At 41.9% G+C, this 21774-nt stretch overlaps 1 protein-coding gene across 1 annotated transcript in view; it reads right to left on the bottom strand.

The window, feature by feature from the left end:
- Positions 1-20615, bottom strand: part of SVIL (supervillin) — a 143264-nt gene extending 122649 nt beyond the window's left edge. Inside the window, exon 1 of the mRNA XM_082047033.1 lies at positions 20411-20615. The gene's annotated coding sequence lies outside the window, so the exon portion shown is untranslated. The remainder of the gene's footprint in view (positions 1-20410) is intronic.
- Positions 20616-21774: the final 1159 nt, after the last annotated feature.

The raw sequence follows: 21774 nt of genomic DNA, 5'->3' as shown, positions 1-21774 counted from the left end.
AAGACATCCCCAAAAGCTGAATCTGATTTCTCCTTTCTCGAGAACAGGAGAAGGCCCAATCCATTCTCAAAGCACCCACAAGGAAGCTACAGCTTCCAACAATCTTCAGGTTGTACCTCCATTGCCGTTTGGGGTTGGCTACCTCAAAAGCCAGGAAAGACAATCCATTAAGAAGTCTACCACCTCTTCTCAGCTATCTCTCCTCTAACACCTGGTTCTGAGGAGCATTTCCTTCTAGACTGCTGCAAGTGTTGTTTTCTTCCTAGTTCTTCTATTAGCACAGTTGTCTTAGGTGGCAGAATTAGACAGGATACATGGGATCAGAACAGGTATGTGTTAATAGTACCAAAGCAGAACCAGAAAGATCACAGCAAATATTCACTTTATTACCACAATTAGAATACAGCAGACAGAACATATTTAGAAACATATTTTATCTAGCAGAATAAGCAGCAAAAACCTCACACATTTAAAGTTTATTTCAAACAGAAGATTATAAAGCAAATTCTTGGAAACACAGTATATATTGGTCAAGAAATTCAGCACATATCTAACGATAAGTTTATTTCTTAGACATTCTTTCTACAACTGCCATGTTTCTCCACCCACATACTTTAAACAATTAAGTGGTAGCCATTAACCCATCTGCAAAACCTTAAGTAGCCTCTGGAGACTTTAGTCTCCTTGTTTGTTTTATGAAATTACATCACAAACAATCCAGTCTTCTTCATGAGCTAAGCTTTGGAAATTTTACTCAGTGGACTACATAATTATGGTAGAGATTATCTAGTCCTGTGGGATACACATAGTTCCTTGCTAAGTGTTTCTCCTATTAAAATGTTTATGTTGCTTACAGTTTATTTATGGACTGAGGTTCTTTTGTTTTAAGGTAACTATGTCAAATTATGGTTTAAGTCTAAGATCAGACCAATTTTGTGGTATACTTCATTGTAGCACACCAAGCCTTGTTATCAGTAATACAGCTGTGAATATTGTATGTAGAATACAATAGTCTGAATTTAATGGAAACAATATCATTACTACTCAATTTGCTGGTTTTGCATAGTTCTGTTCAGAAGATATCTATGCTGTTTGGCAGGCTATCAGATAAGCAATTGGGGGGGGGGGGCGGGAAGCAAGCATGATATGTAGCTCTTGTAAAGGGAAGCTATGTATGTTTATTACAGCACCAGAAGTACTTGTGATAAGATTTTACATTTTCAGAGAGCAGTGGTCTGTCTATGCTGACAAATTCAGTTTTGAAAACAAAAGCAAGTACCAACAGCCAGAACACCAGTAACGCTTGAAAAGCCATTTCATTGCTCAGCATGTCATTTAGCTGCTAGTGGCCAGAAGCATCCAACACAACAAGTGACAGAAGTTCATCCTTGCCTCACATAACTCCTGGGAAAGCAGGGATGTGATTTTTGCAGAAAGTTTACTGTGATCACCACCCAGAGGCCTTATCACTGCTGGCAAGCTGGGTCAGCACTCCTCCTCTCCTCACAGCTGGGAAAGACATCTGAGCCAGAGCAGACCTCCCCACTTCAGACACTTGAGAAATGCAGCGTGGAGATACCAGCTCACTCCTACCCTGCACAGAGATGCGTCCTCTTGCTTTTCCCCAATTCCATGCGAATTCATAACCTACATGCTTAGGGCAGATGCTCAGTTTGCCAGTTAGCCAGCAGCAAGTAGAGTACATTTTCTGAAACATACACAAAGGGCTACAACATAAAGGATAATTCGATTTCTTCTAAAATTGATTTTTAGACTGCCATGTTTCACTTCAAATGACAGAGTGAGGGTTTTTTTTAGGCTGGTAACAAGGTTCTGAAAAGCTAGACACATCACAGAAAGGTAATTCCTCTTGGCTAGGTAACTTGCTACGCTGAATCTGGAAGGGTATGAACCTCAATGAATACAAGAAGTGACTATTAGATGAAATCAAAGATGATATAAAGTGTAAGGGTATTTCCCTACCTACAAGCTAAAAAAATAAAACAAAACAAAACCACACACACAAAAACAACACAACAAAACCAAAACAAACCAAAAAAACCACACACATACAGGAGAAAGAAAAATAAAACCAACAACACAATACAAACAGATTAAAACCCAGCCTACTCCAAGTCTGTGATATTGTTTTCAATCTCTTCCTTGCAGTTTAGAGAACTTGTGCTGTAAAACACCCACTTCATGTATCAGCGAACTGGCAGACCCAAGTGTTCTGGATTTATGTTATCTGAGAGAATTCTAACCTGCACTTGCACAGCTCTGCTTGCCATAAATTGGGATTGTGAAGATTTGCAACGTGTACTCATTATTGAGAGAGTCACCTCTGACACGTGCAAGTGTGCAAGCAACAGGGGTGGGAATCTCTTGTGACAGAGCACCCTGGGACAGGAACAGTGGTCAAAAACATGTGCTATAGTTAGAACTTCAGTCATGAGTTCAGAGCACAATGACACTGCTTGAGCTCTCTTAAACTCACTCGCTCCTTCATCTTCAGCATGAATTCCTTCCTCATCTTTTATATACCAATTAGATATAATAAAATAACAGCCAAGTACTAGCTGCATAAACTAGTTCATCTCCCAAATCCAATTTAAAAAAGAAAGGTGCAGCAATTGCCACATGCTCTAGACAGTATGAGTGTGGGTATCCCAGTGACAAATAGTATAAATTCTACATGGGATCCTGTGTACAGGTTTCACTGGCTGTAGATTCAAAGAACTTCAGCAACTTTGACTAAGATACATCTGGAAACAGAAGATTCCTTTTATGTTTGCAAACCAGCTGCCACTGACTCAAGTCACAGCAGTCCCATCTTGAACTCATATCCTAACATGGGCACACAACAATGTCTAAGGAGACTTGCAGTAAGTTGCCATTCTCAGCTGTATCTGAGCAAGAACATCTTCGACTTTGAAAATTTTCTCATAAACCCCTAGAAATAGAGCACACCTGTGATTAAATAAAAGCCAATCCTAGCTAAAATAAAATGTGATCCTAGATCTGAAGATTTCATTATTTAATATGCTCCTATACAACTAAAATGTTGCATGGGAGATGGTTCCATTACAGTGTCTCCCTTAGTTCCTTTGGCCGGGACATCAGTTACTTAGGACATCTTCTCAAAGGGCTGCAAACCCAAATTATAATGTTCTTAGTCTCATTGAGTAGCAACACTTATGAAAGAGCTATTTTACCAGCATGTACACCAATGACTTCTGTCAACCTAGTAAGTACTATAGAGCAGATTTCCACATACGCTCAATAGATTGTCTTCCAAGTTCTCAAAATGAATTTTTTTGAAACATTCCTTCAGGCTCAGAGACATTCTAATGTTCTGATTTCATAAAAATGGCAGTTTTCCCCTTCAGATTATAGTTCTTAACCACCTCTTCAAAAAACCCTGTACGTTCAACACTTCATCACCACAAGGTAACCTTTATTTGATTTGCCTAGTTTCTCTCACTTCTCTGACTCATTTTGCAGCCGTGCTACCTCCTTATTGTAACTTAAGCCTATAGCATTCAAAGTACATGAGGTTTCAGTGTTAATATCAAGCATTAAGGTCTGAAGAATCATTCTTTGAAACCAGGGTGCATTCCTCTTCTCCAAAACAAATCAGCTTTCACTTGCTTTCATCAATTTTGATACTTTACTGTCTCCCTCAATACTTAAATATAGGAGAAATACTGAAAATTAGATGCATCATTCATCTCTAAGTGGGTTTACAAACAGGACCTTGAGCACATTTTAAGTGTGGAACTGCTCAGTTTCCTCTTAACTTAATTAGTCCGAAGCCATTAGTAGCACAACATATTTGCCGCTTTAAAGATGTTGAGCTTCTTGTATGTTGAGAAGCAGCAGTTCTCACAAATGTTTACCACAGGACCGCAGAGGAACAGACTTACTGCATCAAGCATGGAAAGCAGCAGGTATCAAGGGATACCAGAGTGACCACTGGAATTCCAGCTCATCACAAGCAACACTTGCAGTTTCGAACTTGCCAGCACTGACAAAGTGGATAACATAGACAGGTGTCCATTTTTACACTTCAGGAATTTATTAAAAAAAAAGAGATTCTACATTTAATAATAGTCCAATTTTTAACATCAAGTTTTTCAAATTAGTCTCCAAGGGCTTTTTTTTTTTTTTTGACACTCATTGAGCCTTTACCTGTACAGACAAAATTTCTTGAGACAATATCATTCACATAACTCATGCCCTCCTTCCAAACTCATACCACTGCTGCACTCTAGCAAGATTACTGAGTGGTCCACAAACCAAAAAAATGTAATACAAATAAGACGTGTATGATTTCTTTTGGCCATAAAAGAAAGATACTGCAAATATGGCTAACAGAGAAGATATGGTGGAGGTCAGGCAAAGGTAGAAGTGCTAGAGTGGTCAGCAACTCCAAGTCCTTGGCCAGCCAAGGTGAAGTGGCAAGTCCAGGAATGTCCTATTCAAATAAAAAGTGGGAGAGTGAGGGAAGGACAAACTATGTTTCAAGTCTTTGCTGAAAAAAAGCATTCACACTTGAACTGGACAATTAGGGTTGATTTCAAAGTCTTCAGCAGTACAATTGACCAAGTCTCCATTTAATTGGTCTTCATGCGATCCATCAGGCACTTCAAAATCTGGCATGTAAATCTAATCTTCAGTTACATTCAGCTATACTGTAAGATCTGCATTGCACAGGAGCACATGTTCCTTTTACATCTCTACAAAGAAGGAATTAAATTTGGGTTTGGCAGAGATAGCAGTGATATATTGGCCATTTTCTGCCCAAGCCTAACTGGCGATTACTACAACTCTGCACTGAAACATCATCATTCAGTGGGTCTGCACAGCAATGGCAAAATTGCTTTGAGTATCTGGATAAAATCAGAAACAGCAAAGTAATCCAAAAAGTTTTAAATGTGAATTAAAGCTGTGCAGCTCTTGAGAGACCCATAATAGAAAACCAGTCCCTTAAAAGTATACCTACTTTCCAGCAGCTCTTCCTCTAAAGCTAGCAAGAGGTCACCTAATTCAGAATCCTATTTTCCTCTTTGTTTTTCCACAGTCACCTCTCCTGCTCAGATTATTATACATCATCCCAAAAAGCACAAGCACATCATCCAGCTCCAACAGAATGCAGGATATCTTGGCTGTTGGGACTATGTGGATCAACTGGACATGGCCTGAGTGTCTAGCAATGAAGTCTTCATAGCAAGTCAGGGAGGAGCACACAGCCAACAAAAACAGAGAAACCCCCCCCAAACACTCAAGAACAGACTAATGACAAAAACAGACCATAAAATCCAAAACAGAAACAGTTGAATATCCTACCAAAGATAACAGTCACAATTCATTACAGCCTCCAGAAAGGCCAGATTCAGAAATGGAAGGAATATTAAACATTTAGCTCTCTCAGACAAGGCAGAAGGACATGACTAATGCTGCATGGTCATTAGTGGGTAGCCTACTCAGATCCTCTCTTAAAAATGGATTCAAGACACATTTCCTGGCTTTAGATTTATCTCCTGGGCTTAAGCATCTTGTGATGACACGACTGAAAACATCATCCTCATTAATGAAATAAACTTCATTAAAATTCAATAAATGTAACAATTCCTGAAGTTTAAAAAACATATTTTTCTAACTAAACAAAGTTAGGGACATACTGAATTCATGCAACATATTGCACTTCTGTTCACCTATGCAAATTTTAAAAAATGCTTCATCTGCTAGCGACAACATTATGTTACATTGGAGAACAGAAGAACTCTTACTACAATCATCATCTGATCTGCAATGTCTCAAAGCATCTCAGCTTCCTCAACAACTGAGATAGCCCTCTTCACCGAGCATTTATAGAACAAGACTGAAGACTTACTTATGCATGAGGGCAAGAGCAGCAGTTGAAAACCCCTCCCCAAGGTTTTGGAAATGGATAGTGCCACACAAGAAACAAAAATGAGGCAGTAAACAAAATGAAGCAAGTGCCTAAGACAAACAGAACATAAGAGTGATTCTTGTGAATCAGGTGCACAAACAAATACATGCTTGTTCTAAACAACTGCACTCAATACAGAGCACATCATTTAAACACAATGAATCAAATAGATGCTGTAATTAAAACTGGAGAAAATATAAATATTTGAGAGCATAATCCAAACAGCCCTAACTAAGTTCTAGCACATTTCAGGATAAGGGTCCTCCATGCCACACCTGTTAAGTTAAATATGTTGGTGCTGCAAGACATCAGAAATAGCACTTGAACAACTAGAGAGCCATAAGCAGTGCCCAGCCAACAAACCTTGCAGCTTAGCTGGGCTAGTGAGAGCACCTCTGTTAACATAACACTGGACCACCTCTGAACAACAAGGATTTTGCTATGGAGATATTACCTTAACTTTGAGTCTAAATCTCAGATCTCAATTACATAATATTTCAGGCAACAAGATCACCAAACCATAAGGTAAAAAAATTAATGAGAATCTTTTTGGAACACTCCTCCAAATGAAACCTGTGACTGAGGTTTGTTTATACAAGTAAAATTCAAGGCAGTCAAGCAGTCGCACTCTGCTTATTGCCAGATGAGTCTGAAATTTATTTCATCCACCTGTAATGCAGAACATGCTCCCTTGTCTGGAGCTTAACACAACCATTAGTCTCCCCTTTGCACGGTGGATGTGCATCTACTGCCAGAACTAAGTGAGAAATCAAAAAGTTTTGTTTCTTAGGGGTTTTTTGGTTTAATTTAAATACTTCAATTTCCTCTATAATGAGCAAAAGTTTTGTTAAGATGTGAGAGAAGATAAAGCTGGTTTTACTTTGGTCAAAACTGTATATATGACTTATCCTGGAGAACACTCTGATAGTACAGCACTGCGGCAATTCAACACTTGCAGCAGCCAATAGAGCCAGCTCAGGTGTCCTTTGCACTAACCTGGAGATCTTGGTCGGGAAATTGATGCCTTAGGAGACAAGACTCTTGTACTGTGAGGTAGGTGTGTAGGACCAGTCACTGGCAGTAGACTTACCAAGCTGCACCCACCAGTGCCACAAAGTCAGGCAGGAACAATAGTTTTGTTAAACAAAGCTGGTGGTTCCCAGGAAGCTGGCACACTTGGAACCCACAATCCACAAAGCTGTCTTGTTAAATCAAATTACTTTGTTTCAAGCCAATGTTTATAAATGACCAGCTTTTAAGCTATATTCCAGTGGTTTTGGGACATTCAAAAATCCTGGAGTTTATGCAGGTTGTCATAACTCTTTTGTTGCCAAATATGCATTGGTGGCACTACTGAGCAGTTACAGAAAAGGCTAGGAATCAGATCATTGCTGGGAATGTTTCCAGCCAGACACTTGTATTCTGCTAACTCAAACAAGACACTTGCATCCTTTGTGCCAAAGCAAATCCCCAATTGCAAAACTAGGTGAAAAAGCAGGCCTTCACTGATGATCACAAGCCAAAGCCATCAGGTTCAATAGCACTTATTACTCTCCAGTAAACTTTTAAGTACTCAGAGAGAGTTTGAACAAATCTTCAAAACTTCCTATGTTGTTTGTATTGACCCAAGTACAGTTATTTCAAATCTCCTTCCTCCCAAGCATTTCTTCCCCATTGTCTTTAATTGAATCCCCAGTACAGAAAGACATGCTGTTACCATGGCTATTGTAACTCCAAAATACAGCAGCTCATGTTGTCTTTAAAAGATGCCGGATGCTCTCATAGCATCTTTACAATCTGGTGAACTAGTAAAGGATCTGCAGTTCTAGATTACTAACAATCATACACAGTTAAAATCCAATAGAGCCAAACAACATTATACAACTGCAATAGTTTCTGGCCTTTCCCAGCTGTGATCTTCCCTGAAAAGCATAAAGTTTTCTTTAAACAAAGAACTTTTTAAAAAGTAGTGTGGAAAAGAAGCCACAACAGAAAAAATAAAAGCTTCCAATTCCAGCATTTTAAGCTTCAGATGAACACTACCGCAGCATACAATGTCAATGCTTTTAATTTGTCAAATCACAGCTGAAAGTTGTGATGAGAAAACCCATGTTCATACATACATACAGAAGTGAACTGTGAAGAGCACATTTTTTTGTCCAGTCTGATTCTGACCCACCTTGCTCCACCAGCATGAAGGCCAAGGCTCAGAAGTCAGGAGCTGATCAAGGGGCCTTGTGCTACCAGTACTCCCACTCCATCCCCACTGGGCTGACCCCACCGCACCAGCTCCCACATGCACTGGAGGTCTGAGAGCTTCCTTGGTTTGCTAGCACAGCAGAATACTGATGTGCTGATGCTGCAACCAAAACCCAAGATATGGCAGCTTGCAAAGTTGAAGGAGTGGATGAGAGCCACCCCAGAATAATCAGCACATGCTTACAGCTGGGAGCACGAAGGAAAGAGGGAAATGGGAGGAGCAGGGAGCTGTTAGACTCAAAACTTCATCCCCAAAATGGTGAATCACAAAGCCACACAAAGAGTGCCCGAAAGGTTTCAAAACTTATTATAATTGCCTCTAAAACAAAGTTTTCAGAGAAGGGTTTCAATGAGAGAAAGGAAATAATTTTGCTGCATTACTCTGCAAAGTCTACGCCTTCTAGAAATGAATTCTGAGGCTCAACAGGGTAACGTCACTATCCTGTGCAGGGAACATTCAATAACACTGTAATACTATTGTAAATATCATTTACAATAGAAGTGTGCAAAATGAATGGCTGTTTGGACATAAACCACAACTAGAGAGCGCAGCCAACACTGAGACTACCACAGGGGAAAAGTCCCAAAGCCCAAGGGAGTTGGTACACAAGCCATGATTTCCAGAAGGAAGGGACAAGCCGTGGGTAGCACACTGGCAGGGTGCTGCTAGGGCTGGATCCCACAAGCCTTGGTGGGTGCAGCATGAGACAGTGTAACACCATTTGTGAGAAGCACAAATTTATTTTGTGCACACCCTTCCAGTACAGAAAGCTATGCCTGACCAGAAAGGAAAGTTAATTTGGCATAGTTTAGCAAAGACTTAAAACTCTGCCAAAGCATTGTCCAGACAACAGAAGACATAGCTACTGGCAAGTTCTTGCTCTCAGAAATCACACTTTCAGAGAGTCATTTAACCTCTCTGTAGCTTTATTTATTTGCAGTATTTTTAGGTTGTAGAAAGAGCAACAGCTACATAGGTAAAGTATAAAGGCAAGAATTGTTCAGGCTTGGGGAAATCAGACTCTAGACACACCATGACAGATGTCCTGCCTTAAATAGCAGCAGCACGTTCCAGTACTTGAGAGCCCAGCTAACACTCCAAAATATTGGAAAGTATAAAACATTAATGAAGTTCATGTGATAAATCTGTTTCAAAAAAGTAGCCTGCTCTGCAAAGAAAAAAAAAATTACTTTTACCACTGCTATCTTAGGCAATTTGCTACATCTCTACTCATTGTTCTTTCATGAAAAAGAAAAACAAGAAGAATGTGCTGTGTAATTTGAGTTCTATTCTTGATTGTGTATTTGAAAGGAACAAATTAAGGATGCAGTTCTCAGTGAAGAAAGAGAAATTTACCTTATGTGAAGTCTGAAAAACTGATCATTTGAAATCCAGAACAGGGATTAAAGAAAAAAAAGAAAAACACAAACAAACAAACAAAACAACAAGAGATTGAGAACACCAGGTCGTAAAGAAAGAGACCAGCATAAAGAAAAAGAGGGATGTTCAGTATAATCTCAGTGAAGTGATACACGTAATTTTTCAAGTCACCTGAACCTGTCACTCCCAACCTGCGGTGCACACATCACACACTAGTTGTATGCAAGTCACGTTCACATTGCACACAAGTGTTTGCCAAGTGTTGTCTGGGAGTGTGCACAAGCACATATATGCCTGTATGTGTGTGTGCACACATACTGGTGCTGATCTAGGAGCAATCCAACCACCACAGGCAATTTCAAGTACACCAGTTTCAGAAACTGTAACAAAGCAACTCAAAAACATGGCTGTATTCAATAGAGGGATCGTGTTCTGTTGCAACAACTGTCATACTTAGAGACTTGAGGGCATAAAAATAATTGAGGAATAAAGATGGTCTCAGGCTTGTAGGTATTTGACAAGCATCCAAGCCCCAGTAGCACACACTTTGAATAAAAGTGTCACAAAACATTTGAGCAAGTGATCTTCTATTTATCAAAAGAATAGTGTTTCTTACAGTAGATCTCTAGAGGCCATATACACACACACACACACAAAAAAAAAGATAAAAATAAAAAATAAAAAACTGAAAACACAAAAAACAAAAACACTAGAACATTCTGAACAACTTTAATACACAAAACTAATGACTGTTTTATAAGAGAAGTTTTCCACAATAAGAATTTGTGGTTTCCTGTGCAAGAAAGAATGTCAATTCACATGAACTTGTTCATGGAAAAAGTTTTTTTCAGGACTTCCTTAAGAAACTAACCTCTGTAACACCAAATTTACTTGCTTTGTTTCAGCAGAGACTGGCCTGATTATATAAGTCCCCATGTCAGCCTTTGCCTAAGAAAGATCTAATAAAATAGCATTTTTTTTATTGGAAGGATACTGTCTACTATTGCATCATGAAAATATATCTGTGTGTTACTCTAGGAATTTCACAAGTAATCATAACTCTCAAAACCAGTAAAGTGTTCCCTCTCTTCGTTGCATTTGGAAAGAACTTCTGGCCAGGCTGAAGTTCAGCACAAAACCATTCTGGTCCTCCACTTCCTTACTTCATACACATATATGGGCCTGTTGGGGTTTTGCTTTTGATTTCAGCAGCTCATTACTGGCAGGCACCTCCTGGGAGCCCAGAAAGAGCACGTCCAACCAAATACTGCTTTAAAGATTTCTTTGAAAACCCTACTAGGTGAAAACACTAATACCAAGTCAGATTAAACAAAAACACTGGTAACTTCTTTTTTGCAGCTCCCTACTGGAAGGCAGATTAGGTTCCCAAACCAGGGAATGGAAATTTATATCTCACCTGGAATGTTTCATCTGCCATCTCCCTGCCCACACAAATCCCTTCAAGTTGTCTCTGGCTGTAATATCCCAGCAGGGTACACAACACAGTGCATTTCAGACATGAAGTTTATTACAGAAGTATTAGCTGAGCATTTCCCTCTTAAACCACAAGTTTTAAAACCTGAAATGCATACCTAGCAGCAGTTAATTATGCTATAGTTGGCTTTTATTAAGGTAAGTCCTAGGAAGTTGTTTAGCTGGGTTCAATGCCACTTAAATTCAAAGTTAATTTTATTCAATTTAATTTAATTTCAAGCTAGAAGAATTAAACTTGCATTCCATACCAGGAATCCATATAAACAACTTATTTCCATACTCCAGGCTTTTGCTTGCAGTAGGAAGCCAGAACAACTTTGTTGCCAACCCACAAATACAAAAATAGGCATTTGCATGCAAGCTGTAAAGTCAAGCATGCAACAAATATTATGAAAACAAGACAAACAAGTGTATTTAAGAAAAAACAAATCCTTTCTCTGTCAACTATTGGTACTCAACAATATTACAGGAAGGAAGAGGGCAGGGCACTGGGAAGAGCATCCAGGAGAGGGTTGGTGCAATCCCACGGTCATGGTATTTACAGAGTTCTGGGGAGTCTTTATTCTCTAAGCTTTGCAAGGGTCAAGTTTTGTACAAACTCCTTTGAAGTAATATTTGTCACAGTATATGCTTTAAACCACAAATGACAGAATACTGCAAGTAAAGTAATTCAAGCTGAAAACCAACAGTATGATCCAATGAGGAATACATAAGCCAGGCAGTTCTTCGTGGAGTAAGGCAGAAGAAGAAACATCTACCTTTTAGCAGATAACACCTAAAAGCTGATTACAGATGAGAGTGCAGCCTCATGCACAGCACACAAACAAGGCAAAGCATCCAGAACACAAGTTAACTGTAACAGGCAACCCTAACAACAGCAGCCTAACTAAGCCAGATCCTTACTGATAGCTATTACCTTGATAAATATACTGTGTTTTCTTTTTGTAATTTTGTTCATTTTCGTAACTTTTGCTTAAGTAAGCCAACCCTTGCATCTTTCCAGTGACAGAAATGACTGTGTGTAAGTAGGCTCTGTGGTGCCCTACACATGGCTGATCAGCTGTATACAGGGCAGAGTCATGATCTGCACAACCTGTGAGATAACAGGCACCCAAGCTCACCAGCATGCAGGGCAACCCAGAGTAAGAGCTGCAGTGACCAACCTGGAAAGAAACAATTTAAATTACCAAAGCGAGAGATGACAACTCTCATCATATATCAACCTGTGGCTTGGGGAAGCAGCTCTACTTCTGTTTTCAACTTAACACACACTGTAATTTTTAGCTTCAGAGAGCAGTAGAAGAATCATGGAGGTGAGGCAGGCAAAGCAGCACTTACCACTAGCTGTGCAAATGAAATCATTAACAACAGCAAAAGGAAACAAAGGTTGAAGGGATTAATCCAAGTTATATTTCTGGAACAGCAATTTTCCTGCTGCTGGAAATGCTGCTCTCCTGTGCAATCCACAAAGTCTCCTCCTCCGCCAAGACTTAGAGTTGTCAGCTTTCCTGGAGTTGGAAGGCATTACACAGACAGACGTCTTTAAATTGCCTGGGAAGCCAATTTAAGTTTAGAGGAAACTTTAAAATAAATATTTTACCCTGTAGGGGATGTAGCAAATTTAAGCCAAGTTAACAACATTGACAGAAACTTTCATTTAAAAGAAAGAAAGAAAAAAAAAACACACACAACAAACAACAAACCTCTAACAAAAAGCTTCCTTCAATGCACTATTTCTATGTCTTTACAGAACTTCCACCAACTTAGTTAGGAACAGGTTTTGGATGTGAGTGAATGGGCAACCCCTTCTTTTTTCCCCCATTGCTTTTAAACATCTTTAACAATTTACTGCCATTTAAAGTCTTATCACTTTACTTTTTAAGGACCTTTAAAGGTCCTTTGCAACCCAAACTATTTTATGATTTTATGATGCCCACCACCTTCCAGTAGAAGCATTTGTTTCTTCTAAAGCCTTTGATAACTGAACACGTCTTATTAATCAGTTACTGTCTTCCTCCTCTGCTCAACCAATGACAAACCAATACCTCCTAACTTTCATACTTCTCAAATTCCTCTCCTCCCAGTCTCTTCTATGTCCATTCCCTAGACTCAGTCCAAAGGGCTTTATGAATTAATCGGCAGCATTCAAAAAAAAAAAAAAAAAAAAAAAGTTCCCTAGTTCCCTAACCTTCCCTGTGACAGATGTTTTTCTGTGACAGATGTTTTTGCTCCACTCCTCACCCATCCTTCCCTGCCCTCAGTATCACACTCAGTTGTCTTCCTCTGTTTTTGAAGCATGGACAGTCTGGTGTTCTGGATGAGAACCCTTGTTACATGTTTTCTGAAGAACTGTTCATACATGTAGTTATTAAATCCAGAATAAACATTCATTTCCACGTTTTCTGTAATAACTACACATTTCAGCTAATACCCATGACTGTGCTCAGCTAACATAACTATTTCTCTAATATGATAATTGCAAACTATAAACCTGTATTTCTGCTATGATTTCAGACAAATACTGGTTTAGTACTCCAACACTGAGTCCTAAAGAATTAATTTTCCAGAAGACAAGAGCAAGCGTCTAGCCAAAGACAGTCAGTGTTTCAACTTCTTTTAAGACACTAACACTAGAATGGAAAAGTTCAAATTCTCAGCTATTTAGAGATATGAAAAACAGATCCTGAAATATACTACCCCAAATCAAGAAACTTCTTATGTTTATGTTCTGTTTTTACAGGGCAATGCATATTACTAAGCCAGAGTCATCTTATTAGCATAACTTAGGTAGCATTGATGTTTAACAGGAATAGAAAAGCTACAACCAGCTAGGACAGAGTAGGCCTTACCAAAAAAAAAAAAAAAAAAAAAAGGGAGTGGGGGAGGAAAACAAATATATCTACAATCACCTGAAAATTTCCTCTCTGAATAACAGGGTTTTCAGATCAGTTACAATGGGTAACTCGGAGCCTAGAGCAGAAGTAGCCTTTTCTGCTATCAACAGCAAGAACGCACAAGTCATTCCTTTCCAGTCTCCTTTACCATGAAATTATTCACACAGCCAGTAAAATTCAAATTTACATTCTTCAACTGTGAACTGCATTAAATATGTTTTCAAGCAAAAATCTGATTTATCCCCTTGTACAGGAGCATGGAATGAAACCAGCTCAAACCTCTGGAAACTTAGCTTTATCACTATCTCTAACCATCTCTTGCAGCAACCAAATACATGTTCCTTCTCACTCAAAATTTCAACCTGACATTGTAGAACAGATTAAGTGTTTAAAACAGTGACTTCAGTCTTCAACACAAATATCTCCCTTTTCCAAAGGTGCTTGAATTTACTCTGTTCAAAACTCTAATTGAAGTTCACCATACTTCAGTATCTCCAGGGAGATAGTTACAGATTCACTGCTGCAAAAAAAGACAAGTTCAGCCACAAAAAACATTTTCCAGGCATTTCCTATCATTTTCATAGCAGGGGCAGCAGGCTGGATGGAAAAATCCAGAAGGCAGGGCTCAGCCTATGGTCCCTCACCTGGTCTGAGCACACACTGAAGATACAAGGCACTTCAGAGCCCCTGTTCTTTCCCCACCATCAGACCTGAACAGTGTGGCCACTGAAAAAAACTTGTTTCAAGAACTGGTAAATGAAAGCCTTGGCTGACAAGATGTCTTGTTAAACTGAGCATTGTTCAGATAAGTGGAGAAACAAATGACCTGTTGACATGGCTTTAAGGAGCACCTTTTCATACCCCCAGTTATTTTGGATGTTACTACCACAGGCTGTAGATGTACATATATATATAAACATAATTATATTTCCTATTTGTGCTGAACCTAAGAAAATAAGATTTTGATGCAATCTGTCCAACTAGTGGCCAAGAAAACTTCTGACAACACTGATACAGTAAGAACAGTCTACATTTCTTTGAAGTCCATTAGAAGCAGGAGAGGGGCTCGCAACACCCAGCATTTAACAAGTCAATTTTATCTCCACTAATACTTAACACCAGAGAAACAAATGCAGCTACAGTTGCCTGCATTAAGCAGCTGGCAAGCTCAGAGATGGAAAAGTTGCGGAACAGCTGGGGAATGTGAGACCCTTTTGAACAGGCTGCTATGTGATCCAAAATAATGGTACGTGTTTACACACAACACAATGGCAGCAACAGCCAAGTGCAGGTCTGGCGAACGCCCTACAGCTGCTCCTTCCCTCAGTTCATATTTGCAAAAATACGGCTTTCATCTTAAAAGGCCGCAGTCTGATTTCCAATATAGACAGCTGGCCCTCCAACTGGACTAAACTGTACAAGATTCTGTATTAGAAGTTACCCTTTAAAACAGGCCTGGATTAGGGTCATAAAGCTTTCCAAACGGTTGCCACCACCGTTTCCAGCAATGAGTTATTCAGACCAACAGGTTGCCATCTAACATATAAAAAAACCTTATCTTGTGACAGTATTTTACAGCTGGAGTTAGGAAGACAGCCATATGTAAATTCTTAACAGGGACACTGACTATGCAGGAGTTAGCTATCCACATTAGCGAAAGAAAGGAGGGTCTGAATAAACATAGGCTATTTTACAGCTTTTTTTTTTTACACTATTGTTGCACACGGGTGCAAATTAAGTTGGCACCTGAAGACAATACATCCCACTGCTTGCACCTAGGCAGAGGGATCATCCTTATTTGCTGCTGCTTACGCAATGACTGGTAGGGTGTTGCAAGGAGCACTGGCTTGTTTCACAATTGCCATCTGAAGGCAACACAATTTTGTACATGACCTTGCACAAAAATTGCATCACCTTAATTCGAGTGATCTTCCCAGTTTTCAAGTCTCAGAAGCACAGTATCAGTGGTACCATCTGTCTTGTTCAAGACAAGCCATGATTAAATAGTGCTAACAAACTGGCTACTACTTTATATCATAACCACACCACTCCTAATTATGCTAGGCACCAAACAGAGTTAGTAATGGAATGTTTCGACCCACTGCATCTTGAAGACTGTTACTCAGAAGAAATATTTTTTGACTGAGAGAAGGGGACAGCACTGAAAGACTTCCTCTTATATTTCCTCTGCACATAACCATTGATGTTACAATCCCAGTTAAGAGCTACTCAGAATATGATAGTTAAAACTAGACAAAGACAACCATCATAGCAACAATAACAGACGCAGGCACAATTTTTAATCGCCTTTGCTTTTATAAAATAAAATGTCACTAATAGCCATCACAGAAAGGAGGATTTTGACATACAGGTTATAAGATTTTGTCTTGTAATTAACAGGACTCTGTCAATGGTAAGCACATCTCTCAGCACACCTAAGCAAACAAATGACACATCTGTACACTTTGATTCTTTGAGTTCTGATAATGACTTTCTAGTGAAATCCATTTGTGAGTTAAGCCACATTTCTAAGAAATTACCCATTTAAATGAAATATACATACCAAATAAAGGAGGAAAACAAGTAGAGCTTTGAATCACACTTCCAAAAAAGGTGCTTCTGGTACCAAAATACTAATAGACTAAGTGCCCTTCCTGCAGGCAAAGCAGTAACAGGCATGCTACCCCCAAATCCTAGCATCTGTAAAGGTAAGAGACCAGGGGCAGGGGGCAGCTGCAAGTGCTGTTGTGACAGAGGGTGCAATCGCTCATATCCCCAAGAGGTCCCAATATGAGCTCTAGCACCCCACCTTCACCAGCAGCTTTTTCTCCAAAGTTTTGAACCAGTTCTGCTACCCAGATTTACCCATCTTCAAGCACTGCTCTAGTGTCTTTAAAGTCCTGTTCTCAAAACAAAAAAAGTAACAATGGAGGCTTGAAACAAGTGCAGGGTGTTGGAATGAGTTATGACATCGGCAAAGCTTAGCAGAGTTCAAACAGATGATTTTTAACAATTACAGGTAATGCATTGACAGTCAACCTACATGGGCAAGTGAGATGTGAAGGATCTGGACCATCCATAAGGTGCACCAAACCTCTCCCAAATTACTCTCCATACATACCATAATGGATTACTCTTTCAATCAAGATCACAAAAATAAATTCAACAAAAAACGAACCCAAAACCTAATTAAGAAAAACACAGAACTCCAGTTTCTCATCAGTTAGTCTCCACTAAACTAACTACTGCTTTAAAGGTGAAGATATTTGTCTTAAAATTCAAATACTGTACTTACTAGGTAGAGAAAAAATAAGTGTACTTGGAAATCATTCTTTGGTTCTACTCGAATAATATATTGTAGTTTATTTCAAATTAAAAGATTTATCAAGGTATTTATGTGCATGAATGGGCCAGTGAGTTTCCATCTTTCTGATAAGTTCTTTTTAACAAGCATTTCACATGTGGCTATAAACTCAGCTCTTTCTCAAAACAATTACTGCTTACTTGCCACAGAGGAACTAAGAACACATATCTTTTAATAACTTATACCAAATTTTAGTATAACTGCACACAGATAAGTTTTGTTTTGTTTTTTTTTTTTAATTGTTAAGATGTACACCTACACCAAAGTTTACTTGCCATAACAAAGATTTCCCTACCATGTAGATCTCTTGACAGCCATGTCCCAACAGGCTCCAAATCATTTATACGCATACCAAATATTGTTCAAAGCAGACTTGCTTCAAGCAAGATTAAATACCTGTTCAGTTTGAACTGTCCCAGTGCCAGGATAAACTACACAATAAACTAGTTCAGACGGTTATCCCGCCAGGCACCAATGGCTTTTTAAACTCCCAGTACCCCAGAATCTGCTGCTTCTGGGAATTAGGCCAGGAGCTGTGGGATAGCTCTCCACAGAGGACATTACAAATTAAATATTTTAGAAGTGTGCTTGTGTTTACAAGGAGCAAGGCTGCAACAGTTCAGCATATGAGTTAGCATGATTTGCATCCACACAGAACTGAGCAGTGCAGTTGGGAACTATAAATCTTCCAGGTAAACAAAGAGCATGAAATTATTCCCCCAGGGGAATACAGTCAGGCTGCACCTAGCAGGAAATAACACTCACCTGAAGACAGGAATTTTGTTCAGAACTTTACTGCTAAGTCGTCCATGATTTTCTTGTGGCAATTTCAGAAGTTTCTACACAGGACAGGCACTTTGGTCCTGCCTGTATCAGAGAGGTTAATGATGATATCACGGCAAGATAAACTTACAGGCATGCACATCCGTGCTAGGATACAGCTCTTTAAGTCTTATAGCTAACACTCAACTCCTTTAAAGTGAAAGCTGAAGTGTATCTCCTATCAGGATAGCAAAGAAAAAATTAAAATGCATCTCACTTAACACAATAACATCCAATGAAGTCTTCTAACAGGTAAGCAAAGCAGAACTGAAAAAGAGGACGCTACTCCAGTGCATCTCTCCAATGCTGTTACCTACGGCCAGATGCATTTAAGAACCAGGCCAACACCCTTTTATTGAGGCCTCAAGAGGCACAGGAAAACCGGATGACCTATCAAGGCTCTGAAATCCCACCAGGGAGGAATTTCTCATGGCAGGAACAGCCGTCAGACCTGTGTTTCAAGAGCTGAGCACATTACCACTATTCCTTCCTCTTGTCCCCACAACAAGCACTTCTGTTTTGCAGATGCTTGATGAACACCATCAAGAAAGCAGGACCGTTTCTCTGAAAACACAGGTTGGACCTCTACCACTGTTAGTCACACCAGGCAGCCCACAAAGCCAAGGACAGCACATCCTCACCTTGAATTGTACTTTCAGGTCAGAGGTAGTGACGCCCCAACGTAGTAACATTGCACACAGTTCTGTTGTCATAAACCTCATTAGCCATGTGAATCAGCCAAGAGAAGTTTCCATTTTCAAGTGGCTTTTGTTTTCATTCTTAACACAAGAGATTAAGCTAATTACAGGCTGAGAACATTTTTCAGTAGGATATAGTTTAGTTTACTCTTAAAGAAACACACTTGCCACAATAAAAATAACCAGACTAGTTCAGAACATTTTCCATAATCTATCAGAGTGACTGTTCACACACCCAGAAGAACTTCCTATCTTCCAGGATAAGAGTACTAACTTTCAGCACCTGAAATGCTATCTGAGCTAAGATCAGCCTATGATGACGCTACAAACTGTCAAAGACCCAGAACAATTTCAAAACTAAATGAAGAATTTTCACCTCCTATTCTATTTGCTTCCCAGGCCTCATGCTGCTGCCCCCTGGCAAGTAACAAACTTGAGTACACTCAGTCTTTGCAAGACCATTTAAGTCTGCCTTAAGAGAGTCATAATCCACGATCACGTGCAGACTTCAAGAAGCATTATTAATAAAATGGATCCAAAGGTATCATTATTAATTAGTCAGCTCTACAGCATTGAGTGTCCATGCTCTATGTAAAACCCTACAAGCACTGCACTACTAACTATCAGCATACCCTACTCATTTTTTTCCTGTTAATTACAATACTTCATTGTTTGCCCCCTTTCTAAACATATCATTATGTTGTGGATTTTGGACAAGTCGGGGCAAGCTGCAACCTCACTGCTGACCCATTTAAGCCAGTGAAGGTAAGTACTCAACCTCTCCAGCACGGCGATTGGGCTCTGGGCCAAAAAGGTTCCGTGCATCACTAAATAAGTACCCTGTTGATTTTGCCAGCCTTTCCCAGTACCCCACTGTGCTGTAACCAACCAGCATCATAAAGTCCCTCTTTCTTTACACCACACGTGCGCGCTGCTGCCGATGCTTTTTTTTTTTTTTTTTTTTTCCCAGCCGAAAAAAAGAAACAAAATCCCTTCAAAAATTTCTCAGCCCCGCTGCAAGTGGCCCTTGCGCCGAGCGCCGCAATGGCAGAGCACCCTCTGCCGCACCGCCCGCTCACTGCTCCGCCAGCCCCGCCAGCCGCCCCGCACAGCGCCCGCCGTCCGGCCCGCACACTCCCCGCAGCGCGCCCGGCCCCGCCGCCCCCGGCACGGACAAGGGCCGCGGCGCTGGCCGGCGCCTGCTGCCGCTCTCCGCCGCGCTGTGCCCGGCAGCAGGTGCCCGCGCAGCCCGTGCGGGAACCGCGGCGGGACCGAGCACCTCGCCCCCCACATGTTGCTGCGCTAGGGAGAAAGCCCAGAGCCGAAGTGACAGCTCGGCGCGGGGGGGAAGAGAGGAGGGAGGAAGCGGAGAAGTTTCGTGCAGCACCTTCGCCGCGGAAACCAGCTCCCCGAGCGAGCGAAAAGCCCGCGGCGCCGCCTCAAAGGCTGCGGCCGTGCCCGGGGGCAGCGCCCGCCCCGGCCCCGCGCGGGTCTCCATCCCGCGGGGAAAGGGCGGCGAGCGCGGCCGCCGCTGCCACTCACCTCGCGGCCGGCGGCTCGGGGGCAGCCACAGCCTCCGGCGGCCTTCGTCTGTCCGTCTGTCCGTCCGCCCGGCGGGGCGGAGTGGGGCGGGGGCAGCGGCGCAGCCCCCCGCGGCAGGGCCGGTCCCGGGCGGGCGGGGCAGCGCCCCTCGCCTCAGGCCCTGCGGGAGCGGACGTGCCCGACCCCGGCCAGGCGCGCGGGAGCAACGGCCGCGCGGCGCTACACGGCCCCACGCGGGACAGGGCAGGGTGGGAGGCACCCCTCGCGCCGGCCCCGCCCCCGCGCCCCCCGCCCGGCTCGCCCCTGCTCAGCGCGCCTCCTGGAGGCGCTGCGCCGCTCCTTAAAGGGGCCGCGCTCGGCGAGGTGAGGGGCGAGGTGAGGGGCGAGGCGGGGCGGTGGGGCGTGGAGCCGGGACAGGGCCGGGCACCCGCAGCGACGTGAGGGGCACGTTTCGCCCCGGCGGAGCAACCTGCCGATAGCCCCTAGCAAAGGTAACGGCCACTGGCGCCGGAGTGAAGCCGTTGAGTGGAGGCCGAGGTGTGGGGCCGGGCTCGGCGGGGCCTGAGGAGAGTGCTGGGTCCGGTCGCAGCCGCCGCCTCGGTCTGCCGCTCTCCAGGCAGCGGAATGCGGGATCGCCGGCGGTGAATGCCGGCGGGCGGTGGGTATCGAGGCGCAGCGTCGCCGCCCATCCGAAGCGTGGAGGTCAGGCCAGGGGCAGATGGGTTCAGACCCCCAGCCCTGCCAGCCGGAGGGTGTGAGGCGGCATCGTGCTGCCGGCCCGGGATCCCTGTCACACAGGTGTGAGGGTACCCCAGACCTGGGCCTTCCACTTCGCCAGCCTCACCAGCCAATGTGTTGAAGTGTGCTGGAAGTTTTTTGGATCCCTTTCATCATGGCTGGCCCAAAGAATACTTAATTATTTATTAAAAGGGACCCAGGCCCAGCAAGAGACTTCCAGAGCAGTGAAGGAACTAGGCTAACTCATGCATTAATGTAAGTGTATGGATGGCTCCTGCATTAACAACATTTCTGGGCAGTATTTCTTTGTAGTTTGTATTCAGAAACATAGAACTTCATTCTCCTTATTAACTTGCACAACTTTTCCAGACTATCTCAACAAAATTGCCAAGTTTGCTCCTGCTGGGCTGTAGAAGATCCTGGAAAGCCCTAAGGGAGCAGGTTGTCTAGAAGAACAATTCAATGAATGTCCTGCTTTCTTCCTAGTACTGTGACCACATGGAGTAGAAGTTTGGTGAAACAGAAAGTTATCACCACTTCTTGTTTAAAGGGAGAAACTTTTTTTTTTTTTTCTCTCAGAGGTGTGTGTTTGAAGCTGAGGCATCATTAGGAAGATGGAGGAAATA

Source organism: Streptopelia decaocto (assembly GCF_964273445.1).
Source record: "Streptopelia decaocto genome assembly, chromosome: 2".
NCBI classification, from domain to species: Eukaryota; Metazoa; Chordata; class Aves; order Columbiformes; family Columbidae; genus Streptopelia; species Streptopelia decaocto.
This window is presented reverse-complemented; position numbering and strand designations above follow the sequence as displayed.